The sequence below is a fragment of the Sitodiplosis mosellana genome, unplaced genomic scaffold (genome assembly GCF_009176505.1).
Source record: "Sitodiplosis mosellana isolate CC-2019 unplaced genomic scaffold, AAFC_SMos_1.0 Smas_scaffold_2489, whole genome shotgun sequence".
Taxonomy (NCBI): domain Eukaryota; kingdom Metazoa; phylum Arthropoda; class Insecta; order Diptera; family Cecidomyiidae; genus Sitodiplosis; species Sitodiplosis mosellana.
Window position 1 is genome coordinate 3,796 of NW_022597731.1, and position 14,155 is coordinate 17,950.

At 33.1% G+C, this 14,155-nt stretch overlaps 1 long non-coding RNA gene across 2 annotated transcripts; it reads left to right on the forward strand.

Moving 5' to 3' along the window:
- Positions 1-7,412: 7,412 nt before the first annotated feature.
- On the forward strand, positions 7,413-13,597 carry LOC129571443 (uncharacterized). Of its 2 annotated transcripts, none has more exons than XR_008688277.1 (2): positions 7,413-7,560; positions 8,058-13,597. It is a non-coding gene; the product is annotated as an uncharacterized LOC129571443 (long non-coding RNA). The 2 variants fall into 2 exon arrangements; XR_008688276.1 differs by having other exon boundaries at positions 8,077-13,597.
- The last annotated feature ends 558 nt before the right edge of the window (positions 13,598-14,155 follow it).

Genomic DNA, 14,155 nt, shown 5'->3' on the forward strand with positions numbered 1-14,155 from the left:
CATTGATCAACATAACGTCAATTTATCAAGCTGCATCACAAGGCTATGGTGAATATTTAATACAAGCCCAAGAAGGGGTAATACCAAAAAAACGAAATAAACAATACCATGAATCGCTCAATTTTTTTTTATACATATAGAATTTCCGATTGGAAAGATTTTGATATCACTTTTTACAACTTGTAATTTGCAAAATTACATTGCATATCTATTAGCGAGACGTAAAAGGACGTAAGTTTGTTCAACTTCCTAAGAATGTATGTTTAGTTGAAACTAATAGTGTAATAAGAATGTATTTTTATTTTTCGTGTTTCATTATGTTTTTTTTTTACAAAAACAGAGCCTACTTCAGATAGGGCGCAGGTGGTACAGATTCGTTGTTGAAGCACCAACACTACGGGGAATTTAATAAAACACATTGCTACAGCAGGTCTCCTCTGCATTTTTTGATATTTGAAATCGCCGTTTTTTTCTATTTTCATAAATAAAAGGCAAACAACATATTTTATCCAACGCGCTCACACAGGCACTGTTTATAATAAAACTATTTGAATGAGAGCCTTTATATTTGGTTATTTATTGTGATAAAGATATCGAATATCATTTCCATTTTGAATAAGGCAGCCAGCTTACTTTTTGTTTAGAGCGGACATCTTAATTCGAAATACACACTTTTAGCCCTTTGAAAAACAATTATTTCTATAGAAGCTGTGCTATCATTGTCGGCCATTGAACCGGTAAAATTGCATCGCCAATGCCATTTCGTCCCCAGTTTGTCGTTGAATGCTACCAAAACATTCATCTGCCTTGAAAAGGAAAACAAATGAAAGATAGAGTAATAAAAATGCAGTGAATGTTGGTGCGAATTGCATAATTAACGATTGATCTCGGTTTTGTAGCCGCTCTCTGACTAAACCGCAAACATGCCTATGCTATCCGTACGTGGCATCTATCGAAAAATAAAAGGAAAAGAAAAAAGTAAACAATTTGATTAAAATGATCACAAATTCAATTAACCGTTTCCTTATTTGTGAGTTGTTTTGATGCAAAAACGAAAAAAACACAAAACATCGACTGGAAAATATAATCTAAATGTCCAATATGAATAAATGCCCATAGCACCATGTTTATTACCTGTTTTATTCACCACCAAAGTAAATTGCGTAAACTCTGAACAATTATCCATCGGATGCACACTTAATTACCAATCCACAATGAAAACTCAATACCATGCATTGCACGAAATCATTATTGATAGCTTCATTTTGACCGTTGTTTGATGTGTGACGAATACTCTTTCTCTCGTTCTCCTTGTCTCTCTCTCTCCTTATCTATCCATCTCTTTAACCACTTTTTGTGGATACTTTTGCATTCGTTTCGTGCCGGATAAAATGTTAATAGAATGAAGCGTACTGCGATAAAAGCCTATATAAACAATGTTATTATATTTTACGATATTTGACTCGATGTCAATGACGATGTGGCAGCGCCACCTATAGAGATTCCTTATTAAAATAAGTGGAACTATTGAGTGCATGCACCATATCGCACGTAAATTTTCAATATGGCAGCGCCCATCGAATTGAAAAGTTAACCGATTTCGTAGTCACAAATTATCGCTGTACGGAATGAAGTGTAATATTACGCTGAGAAGCACCATAGAAAATTGACCATAAAATCTAATAAGGGGACAAAATGGTTTTAATAGTAGTATAAACAGTTACGTATTACTGAAATTTGCTACTGCTTTTATTGGTGGAAACAATTGAAAATAGAAAAATGCGTCATAATTGCTATTGTTTAACAGAGGCCACGAGAGAAAAGTGTATACTGTTTTATGCGTCCATTTTCTTCAAACCACGACATAAATTGAATTCAGAATGGCAAACATTACTTTCCGGACTTCAAGCTAATTTTTTGTATCAAATTCAACATTGACATTCAGCTAAAATGATGCCACACAAATGTCCCTCGTGTACATAGTTTCGTATCGGATGTGATCAGTGATGATTTTGTTGTGAAATGAGAAAAAATAACAGCCACAGATTATTTCTACGGTATTTTTCATGTGCATTCTATTTAGTAATTCAGATTGAATTGAGCTGAATCATTTTTGTAGCAGCGATAGCGGTCATCGGCATTTTGACCGTTTGGACGGACATTATCACTTGATCGCGTGATGTAGAAAGTAACCATTCGAATGGGTCACACAAGTTTGATTTGATGTTCAAAATTTACATTGTAGGAATTCATTTTTTGTCACATTTTTTTTATTGACATTTGATTGATTTTGATTTGACAAATGTTGTAATCAGATTTAATGCACTAAAAAATTACGTCGTAGATCCAATGTGTTTCTTGCGTCTATCATTTGATTTCAATAGTCAAATCGCACGAACGGAATAAAAGCTAATTTGTCGGATTCTTTCAATGTTTTCATGGTGTTTTTCATTCAAAACTATGTTTTTCATCAATTTTGAACATGTTTTTTGTTTTCGTACATGAGTTTTGAATAGATATGATGAATGTGTGGGAGACAAGAGAATTTGAATAATGATGATCGCACAAGTGAATATCTAAACAGACAATTGCAAGTGAACAAACATCCTCCACGCAATGCACGTTGTCGTCTACACATTGGTTTCTCTCTGCTTTTTTCCTTTGTTTTTATATCGACAATAAAGAAAAAAAAACTAAAAAAAGAGAATAAAATAAAAATAAATTAATTGATCATGGTTTGCTGCTCCCTAGCCCGACAATCGATTACCAATTTTCACTTTTTTATTTTTCCCCACAAATTAAATGACTTTTTGAGTTCAGATAACTTCATCACTCTTGCTATTCTTCTCATTCTTTTGATTAAAATAAGCCAAAAAATATGATCGTGCATTTTGAAAAATAAGAACTCGATTTGCCTTCATGGGAACATAATTATATGAACACGACTAAAAAAATATTCAATATTAAAAAATAATAATGAATGGTCTGATATCAATTCGAAACAAGAGAGTAAGGACGACATCGAAACAAGCAGCACGTCAATCAAAACAGAACAAGCAGAAAACATTATTAGCCACACTGCTATCAATTAATAATCAGTGCATGAGTGATGCTTTAATAAAGAAATTAATCTATTTCTTTAATTGAACATTGCGTGCATTGAATTGAAAAAAAAAACATTGAACAACCAATAAATCGTGTATTTTTTGTGTTATCTCTCTTTCATCGACGATGATCTATGCTAAGTGCGAAATATATCATCACATTTACAGTAAATATCTTTTCAAACTTATCATTTCAACGCCGCACATAGTGCTTTTGTCTTCGTTAAGTGTTTTTTTTTTCATTTCGTTGGTAATAAAAAACGCCAATTTTCTGGTGGCACCGTATATTTCGTTCGATTAATGTATTTTGCTCGAGTTTATTGAAAATTAATGAAATGTATGAAAAGCACACTGGCAAAGAAAGGGAAACATGTGGTGAAACGGGCGGAGAAAAGAAAAGAAAAGTAAAACGAATACCGAGGTACCGACATACATTTAGACAGACACATTGCTTGTGCTCATTGGAAAATCTGGGTTAAAATGGCAGATACTCATTGCAGAGAGAAAAAAACACTGAATAAACGATTTTTTTGTATTGAGCAAATAACGTGAACACTTTCGAAAAACAGATTGACGAAAACAAAAAGTTAAATAAAATTATAATCAAAACCAATATATTGCAATTGTTAGGTAAGTGTAAGTCAGACCGGTCGACGACTATGTGCCAATCCGAAAAAATTATAGAACCACGAAAGTAAACGAATATATTTAAATGTTAAAAATCAATCGCAATGGATTTGGCTGACAAAAAACTACTTTTCTTCTCTTTTTCTTCTTTTCTTCTGTATTCCTCTCGTCCCTGGAACTCAATATCAATTTCTATTTCATGGCTTTTTCAATTTCGGCAATTTATAACCCGAATTATTTATATAGGTATATAAAATGCACTTTTTCGACCAATTTTCGATTTAGACAAGACTGAACAAATAATCGTGCCGAATGTGTTTGAACGTTGCAACAGAACGTGAGTGAGTCGCCGGGCATTTCGGGAGGCTTTGTTTGAACAACAAGTCGAATACAATCGAAATATAAGCAAACATATTATTGTAGAATCTTAGATAGATTTAGACCAATCAATAGGATACTTAGATCCTACACTCCCCCTTTCTTTTTTTTGTTTTTACAAATTTTTGATTTTGTCAATACATAATTCATATTCTTCATTAATTTCACTTAAATCTAAGTCTCCATTGATTTCGATGATTTCGATGATTTCGATTTTACTGGCGTCGTTGTCGCGGATCAACATGATTCATGCAAATTATGAAGTTCTTTGACCGTTTGAATGCTGATATTTTTATTAGCACTACATGAAATGTAGAGCTACTAATTTTTTATTTAATTTAAAACAGTGGCAGTAACGACAAATAAGTGCATAATATCTCAAAGCGCCAATCAAATTTTTACTATCAAATGTTTTTTTAAATTACATAAATTTTTCGTATAGTATTTTCTGAGTCTTGAACAGAATTAAAGTGACTTTCGATTCTATGCTCATATTATTTATTTTATTTAAACCAAAGGCAGTATATTTGATATTTCAAAAAAAAATAATAAAACCAAGATCTTATAATTCATTTTGCAAATAAATATATTACTTCAAAGTTACTTTAATGAAATACATTTCATGTAGTGCGCCAAAAAATAGTTTGTTGTGAAACAACAAAATAGATTAAGTAACTAAAAACTCAAGAACGGTCTGCGGTCTTGTTTTCTTCTGTTCTTCTTTGTTGATTAATTTTCTCGAAAGCCTTTTCAGGTGATGTTCGCAGGTAGATAATAACATCTGGTATTGCTCGTAGATTTTTTTTTCGATGAACTCAAACCAAGCACCTAGAACTTCGACAGATGTTTGATCGATCAGGCGATTTTTTGCATTCTTTTTACAAAACAATGTGTTGCACTCAAAATCGATCTTTAGACTAATCTATATTTCGCCGTTAGAGATATGAGGCTGTGAGAATGAAAATGGCAATACAGGAATAAACATTCTGAAGCGCATCAAGAAAAAAAAATTCGCAAAAGTGAAGCATGAGTTCTGAATACGCAAAAGTGAACCATGAACCTCCTATGCTGCCCATGTAAATTCATGTTTCACTTTTGCATATTCAGAACTCATGATTCATTTTTGCGAATTTTTTTTCTTGATGTGTTTCGGAATGTTTATTCCTGTATTGCCATTTTCATTCTCACAGCCTCATATAGTCTTGTCGGAATACAGTTTCAGCATCGTAAGAGTCACATACGATTGGAAAGCAAGTCCATTTTTGTTCGGGTCTTCGTAACACGCTTTAAGAAGGTTGGGACCGTTCAGATTTTGCCATTCCTGAACTGGTTCTTCAAATACTTCGAAAAAATTCGATTTGGCTAAATATTGGATCATAGTGGATTAACCTGACCCAATGTTTCCTTCGACGGAAATTTTTAGTTGACTCTCTGCATTGTATCTACGCATTGCGTAGATGCGGCCCCACGGTTTCATTATCGGCTGAAGTTGATGTTTTGTTCGGTCCTTCATGCGCTTCGACTTTTTCGACATTGTAGCGATCTTTTCCATTCACCGACGTAACTTTTTTGGGTCCATAGTATTTTTCTTCAACTTGCCGCTTTTGTTATCCATCAAATGGCATTGCTTACAGAACGGTTACCTGTACAAACATGACGTTGCAAATCGCGATGTCCACTTTTTATTTACTAAATGGGCTTTAGATTATTTAAAGGCAGACCAGAGCAGCAGGTAGACTCTGCCATCAGTAGTGCATCTAATGCTGCGCTGCTTTGTTCAAAGGTTTCAATATAACCATCACAACCAGTTTTGGAGCTTTTGCTGTTGCGATTACATTTCGCATATTGCCCTTTTGACACTCATACGTTAAACACAACGATTGCTATTTTAAAACACTTTATTAAATTCGTTCAATGAACTTTCCATTAAAAATTTAATACTCGTTCAGTGCAACAAAGGCAGCAACCACATGACGGCACACGATACTTGTTGTCGCCTTTTTCACTCCGTAAATATTTGATGATGTTTTTGCATCCACAAAATATGAGAAACGATTACAATGTTTATTTGTGTAAATAAAGTTGAATGGTTATGTGTTGAATGGATCCTTGTTTTGATTGAATAAATGCGGATCTAGGCAGAAATCATAAAGAACTAGTGCACAAATGTGATACGTCTATTGCGTCAGCGCTCATTCCATTGAAGCATTTGCAATGAAATTTCTAGGTCACATATGCTTTCCATTCAATAATTTTTCTCTCTCTCTCTCTTTCTCTCTCTCTCTTTTGTTGAATATTTGCTTCACTTTGCTCAGATGATTGAAATTTGGGGGAACACGTGTCTCTACATTGTGTGCAGAACGTACTCCTGTTGTTCATAGATCTCAATTCATTACATATTTCAATAAAAAAGCAATTGAGTAAAATCTTTCGCAATTATATAATAAATGATAAACAAAACTATGGAAACAACAGTTCTCGATATTAAATTGATTGTATAGCCTAGTTTACATTTTTGATACAAGAAAAAAATCTGGTCACCAAAAGTCTGCACGTTTTTCATTCATCTTTTGTCAATGATTAAACACAACATCTTGTTCAAATAAGTATAGCAGCCATAACAGAGTGAGCCAGAATCAATTGTATTGTGGCTTTATTTCATGAAAATCATTATAAGGCGTATTTATAAGTAGATCATCGATACATGTTTTTTTGAATAGATTATTGTTCATAAAAACTATGGATACTTATGGATCAAAGTTTTGAACAGGCCGTCGGTTTAATAATAGCTAAATAAATATTATATATTAAATATATACTTCATTGGAAAGATCTCAAAAAGTAGATGTCATTTTTGGTACAAAACATCAAAATCGGCCGGCATTTGGCCAAGATATGGCCGTTTGAAAATTTTGGTTCAGAACTTTGATCCTGTTCAAAACTTTGATTTTGGCTCACACAGCTAAAAAGCCAGAAAATGATCATAGGCGGGCCAAATGTTATCTTCCAAATCTTCCATTCGGTAAGAATATCCAATACTAATTTTGAACTGCCAAATGTGCGAAAAATGTAGAAATAATATATTTTATAGGGGTATCCATAATTATGGCCTGTAGTGAATATTTTTATATGAATAGTTTGTACTATATAGTTCACCTTAGTTTACTTTACAGTATACTATATAGCTATCCCTTTTCCGCTCATTCATCATCGACGTTTTTCCGCGCAACTTTTCTATATTACATTTTCGATCCAAACTACTCATATATATATTGGTATGCTTTCTATTGCAGACTCCGACAGACGCACAATACATATTACCTCTTTTTGTCATCTTGAGTATTATTTATTTCACCGATACGAAGTTAGTAATTATTATTAAATCTGTTTTTTTAATTCTCTTTTCAGGTAAGAGACAATTTTTGGTCAGCTGTTGTGAATTTTGTATGAGGTATGGACTGAATTTCATTTCCAATGATATTATTGTGGAAACAATGAGTTCAAATGTGACTTAAATAGAGATAAAGAATGCTGAATGCAATCAAACGTTCGTTCCCGACGATGAATACTTAACCGAATGTTAATAGCTATTCAGTATAGTTGATTTATTAAGCCCGTGATTTTTTAATCGTCCATTGAAACGAATTCGTGTGATGCAAAAATCAAAGAATGATTCGATAATAGGAGAAAAGTATTGGTTTCCTTTCATTCCATAAGTATAATGTTCTAATTGGATATACTGACCCTTTTTAAGTCTCATTTGAAACGCACTTTTCATTTGGAGCATAGATTCTGACACCGAAAATTTCAGATAGGGTCAGATAAAAAATTCATGATGGGATCAAAAAAATAATTGTAGGGTTTTCGAAAAAAAAGGAAGACCAAAAGAAAGGTTTCCGCTTTGAAAAAATCAATGAGGTGTTGAACAAAAAAATCAATTCTATGTAGTGTACAATTTTGCTTTCAGAACAAAAGTGAAGACCTAAAAAAATGGGACCAAAACATTTCGTTAGGGGTCAAAAAATGCCAGCAGGGGTCAGGATCAACGAGATCAGACTATGTCAGAATTTATGATTTAGAGCACATTTAAAACGTATCCAAAGAAAATGTAGACATTCTACCCTAAGTGAAAAGACTGTTGAATGAACATTTATTTCCCACCTACACGCAAACGTACCAACAAGCCTAAATGCACATGCACACCAAGCCTGATTTTTTATTTCTTGTAGAGCTTAATAAACCCGTTTTTTTTCTTTTTGCATTTGCTGCGCTCTGTTTTAAGTCCCACAAATGAAATATTTTCTTTACCTTATTTATATATCGTATGAAATATATTTCAATGTTCAATTTGACTAAAGAAATGTGTTTTCTGTTAAGTTTTGCAAGGAAACCTAATGCCAAAATGAGTGTTAGTGAAGAATGTCAAATACACATTGAGAAGTTGGTGATATAAGAAAGCTCATGTTGTGATTCCGGCCATAGCTTGATATAGAAAAACGTAAGCTCAAACGAAAATAAAGTACAATAAAAATATGTTGAAAAAGAAACTGGTAGAAATGCGATTAAACAAGAGAAACCACAACAAAAGTACCAGTAATCCCAGAGTTAGAGAATGTGCACGTGAGCCGCATAACACACATTGAAAAAAGTTATCCACGTTCAATGTCAAAGTGAAAAAAATCTAATTTTACACAGCAAACGTTGAGCCCGAACAATATGATTTTGCATGTGCACGGTTTCTTTACACAAACGGCCACATACTGTTGACACAAAATCGACCATTCGTCAAATAAAGAAAGCTAATAATCAAATCGAGAAAAACAAATTAACAAACAAATGATTTCAAAGAAAAAAATTATTAAGGCGCCTAAATTGGTGACCATTTGTTGCGGAAAAAGAAAACTATTTTCTTTCCAATCTTTGATGGGATTCATTTTAACAGAACTTACCTCTTCGGATATGCAATGAGAAGCAAAAAGTGTAATTGGAGCTCAAACAATCGAAACAGATGTCATGTTGATTGATTTAAATTGAAATGTCATAATCTTTTCCTTGCTGTTGCCCGAAAAATATCTTCACGCAGAATTTGTTTTTAATTTTCGTTCATTGTTGCAAGTTTGGTCCAAGTTCGTAGCAGCAAATAAGTTTGAAATTTTACACACATAAATTTGTTCATTTCAAGTTGAGTACAACAAAAAACAAAAACAAAACATTATGGAAAAACTAACAACAAAGCGTCCATTAAATAAATGACTTGAAATTACCTTTGTGAACTGTATTTTTTCAAGAAATTAACTTTGGGACGCAGACGAAACGGTATTTTGAGCATCACATCGAAGAATTTAACAACATTTCGCAATCTATAATGTCGATTTGTTTTCAGTTTGTTGGATTGCATTCACACGGCAATTATTATAATTATGGCTCATCGTGAAATTGATTTGCATAATTTGATTAAGATATCACATTGGAAAGCAAACAAAAGAAGTAGCGCTGGCGTTTTGCGCGCCTGAACAATCATGAAATCATTAGGCCATAAACATTTCCACAAAAAGTCAATTTTATGATCGATTGAACGATAGCAAAATTCATAACAATGTACAGTACGCCCCCGCAAATTAGAAAAGAAATGTCCCGCGACCATTTCCAATTTGCGGAGTTTTCTAATTTCTGAGGTTTTTTCAATTTCATCCACAAACGGTGTATCAAATGAAAAACTGATAGGGGGAATGATTTGCTTAATTGAAAACGATATATTGAACACTGTTCAATCAAGTATTGTATGTAAATACATGCTTATAAGCAGTTATTTTAGTGATTGTAAATATATAGTAAGTCTGTTAGTTTATTTTACTGGATAAACTACTCCTCGGAACAAACCGAAATAAATGATGACCGGCTGTTCTTATTATATCATACGATAGTAACCAGAAAACGTTAGCATTCTATATACAATTTTGTATATGCAAATTCTCTGATGGACCAAATCGGTTTCGATTTGTTAATGATTGATGATTGACGCAGACAATATGGAACAGATTACTTCGTTACTTAATTTTTAACTTCATGGTAAACGTCGAAAATCCCAGCTGATCTGCTAATATAGTTATTCAACGAAATGGAAAAGACTTTCATTACGTTTTTTCATTAGAAATGAAGTAAATTTCGCTTTGTCTTGAATGAAATGATTCGGAAACCCCATGAATTAGAAATGAACCCCGGAAATTGGAAATTTTCCATACAAATTTTCAAACCTGAAATTCATTTCTAATTTCTGAGGTTTTCTAATTTTCGGGTTTCTAATTTGCGGGAGTCCACTGTATGTGCTTAATAGCAAAGAGATTTAAACGATGTGATTTGATGAAGTTGAGCTTGGCTTATATATGTATATAAATATATCGCATTCAATCTGATGATTGAATTGATTCGCATAATTTTTTTCTATACTATTTTTATGTATTTTGCACTAGTAGTTTTCTCCAAAGAGTTATTAAAAATAAACCCCAGTAAAACAAAGCAACAATAGTATGCAGTCGTGCTGTGATGGCATGTCTGAGTTCTTTTTTAAGTATCACCAAATATCCAAAAGAAGAGAGTGGACGAAAAATGGAACAAACGCTGCTACATACAGCTAAGACGTTATCGGTTGGTTATGCATAGGCATTTCTATTTGCATTGTAATTCATATCAATTATTGCATGGGCAGTTGAATAGCATCGCATTTACTATTATATGTCACTGTTTCATATATGATTAAGCTGTCATATGACCAATGGCTGTGTATTTTTTTCTGCTGAGTCGAAAACTATTTTAAGATACATGCATACTTTTTATGTTTCGTTCGGGAGAGAAAACAATAATGACATAATCATTTCGAGCTCAGCACTTCGAAATGAATTGAATCAATTGCAATACCCCTGGTTGAGAAACACAATCACGACCATTTTTACTTTCAAAAATATTTACTAAATGATGGTCAAGCGGACGCATTTCGTCAAAATTGATGTATAATCACATAATTGATCGCAAATGATCGCGTACATTATTTGGTAGCGGAGACAGTGGCTCAGTCGCATTTTGAGGAGAGGAATGCAAGGAAAAAACATCAAAATGAATTAAATTAAATCGTATGTGACGAATACAGTCGCCGGCGAGCTGCTTCGACATATATTTATATATATACTTATATCACAAAAATACGGTTCTGTTGCCAAGTACAAATGACTTCTGTTAGATGTTTCGCTATGTACCTCTTTCTCTTTTTCCCAATCCCATCGCTCTCCCGTTCGCATTATAAATTCGCGTTCAATTTCGTTCGGGAGACTGTTTTGCTTAGGCTACGATAGAATTCGCTTTTTTGACTAGTCGTCATTTGTCATTTTTCGTTCTCTAAAACTTTATCTCTCTTTCTACACATATTTTTCATTGCATAATTTTGACAAATCCGTAGAACTTAGAAGATAGCGCTGTCTCCTGTTTCTGTTACTGTGACTTTAAATTTGTATGTGACTCGCTCGTTGGTCAATGAAAATTGACAAATGTCGGTTTTTTCCGTAGAATAAAAAAACATGCATCAATTGAAGCACACAAATGAAAATGATTCGTTTACTGTGTTTGTGTGTATTTAGTAGTCTATATGTTAGCTGTCAAAATGCGCAACTACGGAACGCTGCCACCATGATATTCATCAAATCATAAACGGCAAATTACTACACATATCGCTTTCGCCGCATATTCGTCTACGTTTCTTGGCTGTTCATTTTTACGTGAATCAAAATGTACAAATTCAACCGATTCGACAACTTCGATTTCTTTCGGTTCTGAGCGCTAATCTGAAAGTTTGTTTTGCTTTTGTTCATGCGCTCTTTTGCTTGATTGCTTGCGTTCGTACATGCCTTTGTTCGTTTTCGCTTGCCTTAAATGCCAATGCTAAAAAAATCGAAGATATCGTACGTTTTGAGTCATAGCATTTTTAGGTAACGATCATTTCGTTGTTGCCATTCATTTCATAACACACGCTATCGTTTCAAGCGCTCAGCAAAACTCTGCAGAATTGACATAAAATTTGCATGCCACTCTCTAATTTATACATATTAAATAGCTAAAATCAGTTAATTTTGGGGTTTCAGCAGTTTCATTGTGTGTTGCAACGTAATATTTCGCCATAGAAATGATTCTGTCTACTTATTTAATGAAAACCATAATCATTGTCACCGGTTCAGCGCGAACAAATTCCAACATATTTATATATACGCCCTTTCGCAAAACGACTCACTCATTTCCAAAATTATCTTCTTTTTTTGGTTTTGTTCAGCTGTGAGATTTTGGACTTTGGCCTTGGATTTCTGAATTTGGGATTGGGATTGGGATTAGAGATTCCCTCCAAGAAAAAAAATACAAAAGTCCATATAATACAGCAGAATTTTAGTCGAATTTTCCTCCGTTCCAGACACTCGGATTTTACAATTTTCATATTTTACGCGAACTAGCAACATTGAAAAATTTAGAAAAAAACGCTTAGATTAAGATGAATATTCAAATCTTGGCAAATTTGCCGAAATGAATTCGGGTAGGGCGATTTCAATTGTAGATTTTATGTACTTTAATGTAGTGTTTTTACTTTTTTTATGTAGGAACAATTTTTTTGAGTAATCGGCTATCGAAAAACTGCTATAAAATGGGACAACTCAAATCTTGAATTTTTTTTCGAATGAAGAATGGTTCCAAAAAATTGTAGATAAATTGTAGAATTCAAATCAATTGACTGTTTTCAAATATGTCTGCCCGTTCGTTCGATATCGGGACGAGTCTTGAAAATTGGTCCAAAATCGGTAATACTCAAATCTTGGCCCCAAATCGATCATTCCACAAACTAAATCTATTTTCTATTGTTTCTAGGTCCATAAAATTGTAAAAAAAATGTAGAATTCAAATCAATCGTCTGATTCTTGATGTTTTCAACAACTTATTTGACAACAGCAGTGTTTTATTTTTGTAGGGAGAAAAAATGCTCCAAAACTGGTCCAAACTGTTTTATTAATTGTAGTAACCCAGAATTAATTTTAGTGACCCAAAAATAATTGTAGAAGCAACTACAGTTATTGTAGTGGTCGAAAATTAATTAACAATTACAATAACTGTGGTTGCTTCTACAATTATTTTCGGGCCACTACAATTAATTTTCGACCACTACAACAACTGTAGGTGCTTCTACAATTATTTTCGGGCCACTACAATTAATTCTTGGTTACTTTAATTATTAAAACACGTTTTATAGCAGTTTATAGCAGTTTTATTCCCATATTAAATATTAAACTCCCCTGGAGCCAAATAAGTTGTTGAAAACATCAAGGATCCGATGACTGATTTGAATTCTACATTTTTTCTACAATTTTATGAAACCTAGCATCAAAAGAGGAAGATTCAGTTTGTGGAAATTTAAATTTGTGGCCAAGATTTGAGTATTACCGATTTTGGACCAATTTTCAAGACTCGTCCCGATATCGAACGAACGGGCAGACATATTTGAAAACAGACAATCGATTTGAATTCTACAATTTATCTACAATTTTTTGGAACCATTCTTCATTCGAAAAAAAATTCAAGATTTGAGTTGTCCCATTTTATAGCAGTTTTTCGATAGCCGATTACTCAAAAAAATTGTTCCTACATAAAAAAAGTAAAAACACTACATTAAAGTACATAAAATCTACAATTGAAATCGCCCTACCCGAATTCATTTCGGCAAATTTGCCAAGATTTGAATATTCATCTTTAGATTATCGAAAACCCCAAAAAAATATTTTCAAAACTTATTTTTGGGGCACATTTCAAAATTTGGAAAAAAATAAATTAATATTCTTTTCGCTAGAGATCCCATCAGTTAATTGCATAATACAGCTCTTTCACCACAGCTCAAAATGAAACCAAAACATATTTATTCATTTTATTCATATTTGCGTGGAGATCTTTCGATAATCTGTTATATGAAAAATATGTTTAATGACGCTCACACATGACCCTACTAACTACTGTCGTTTGAAATG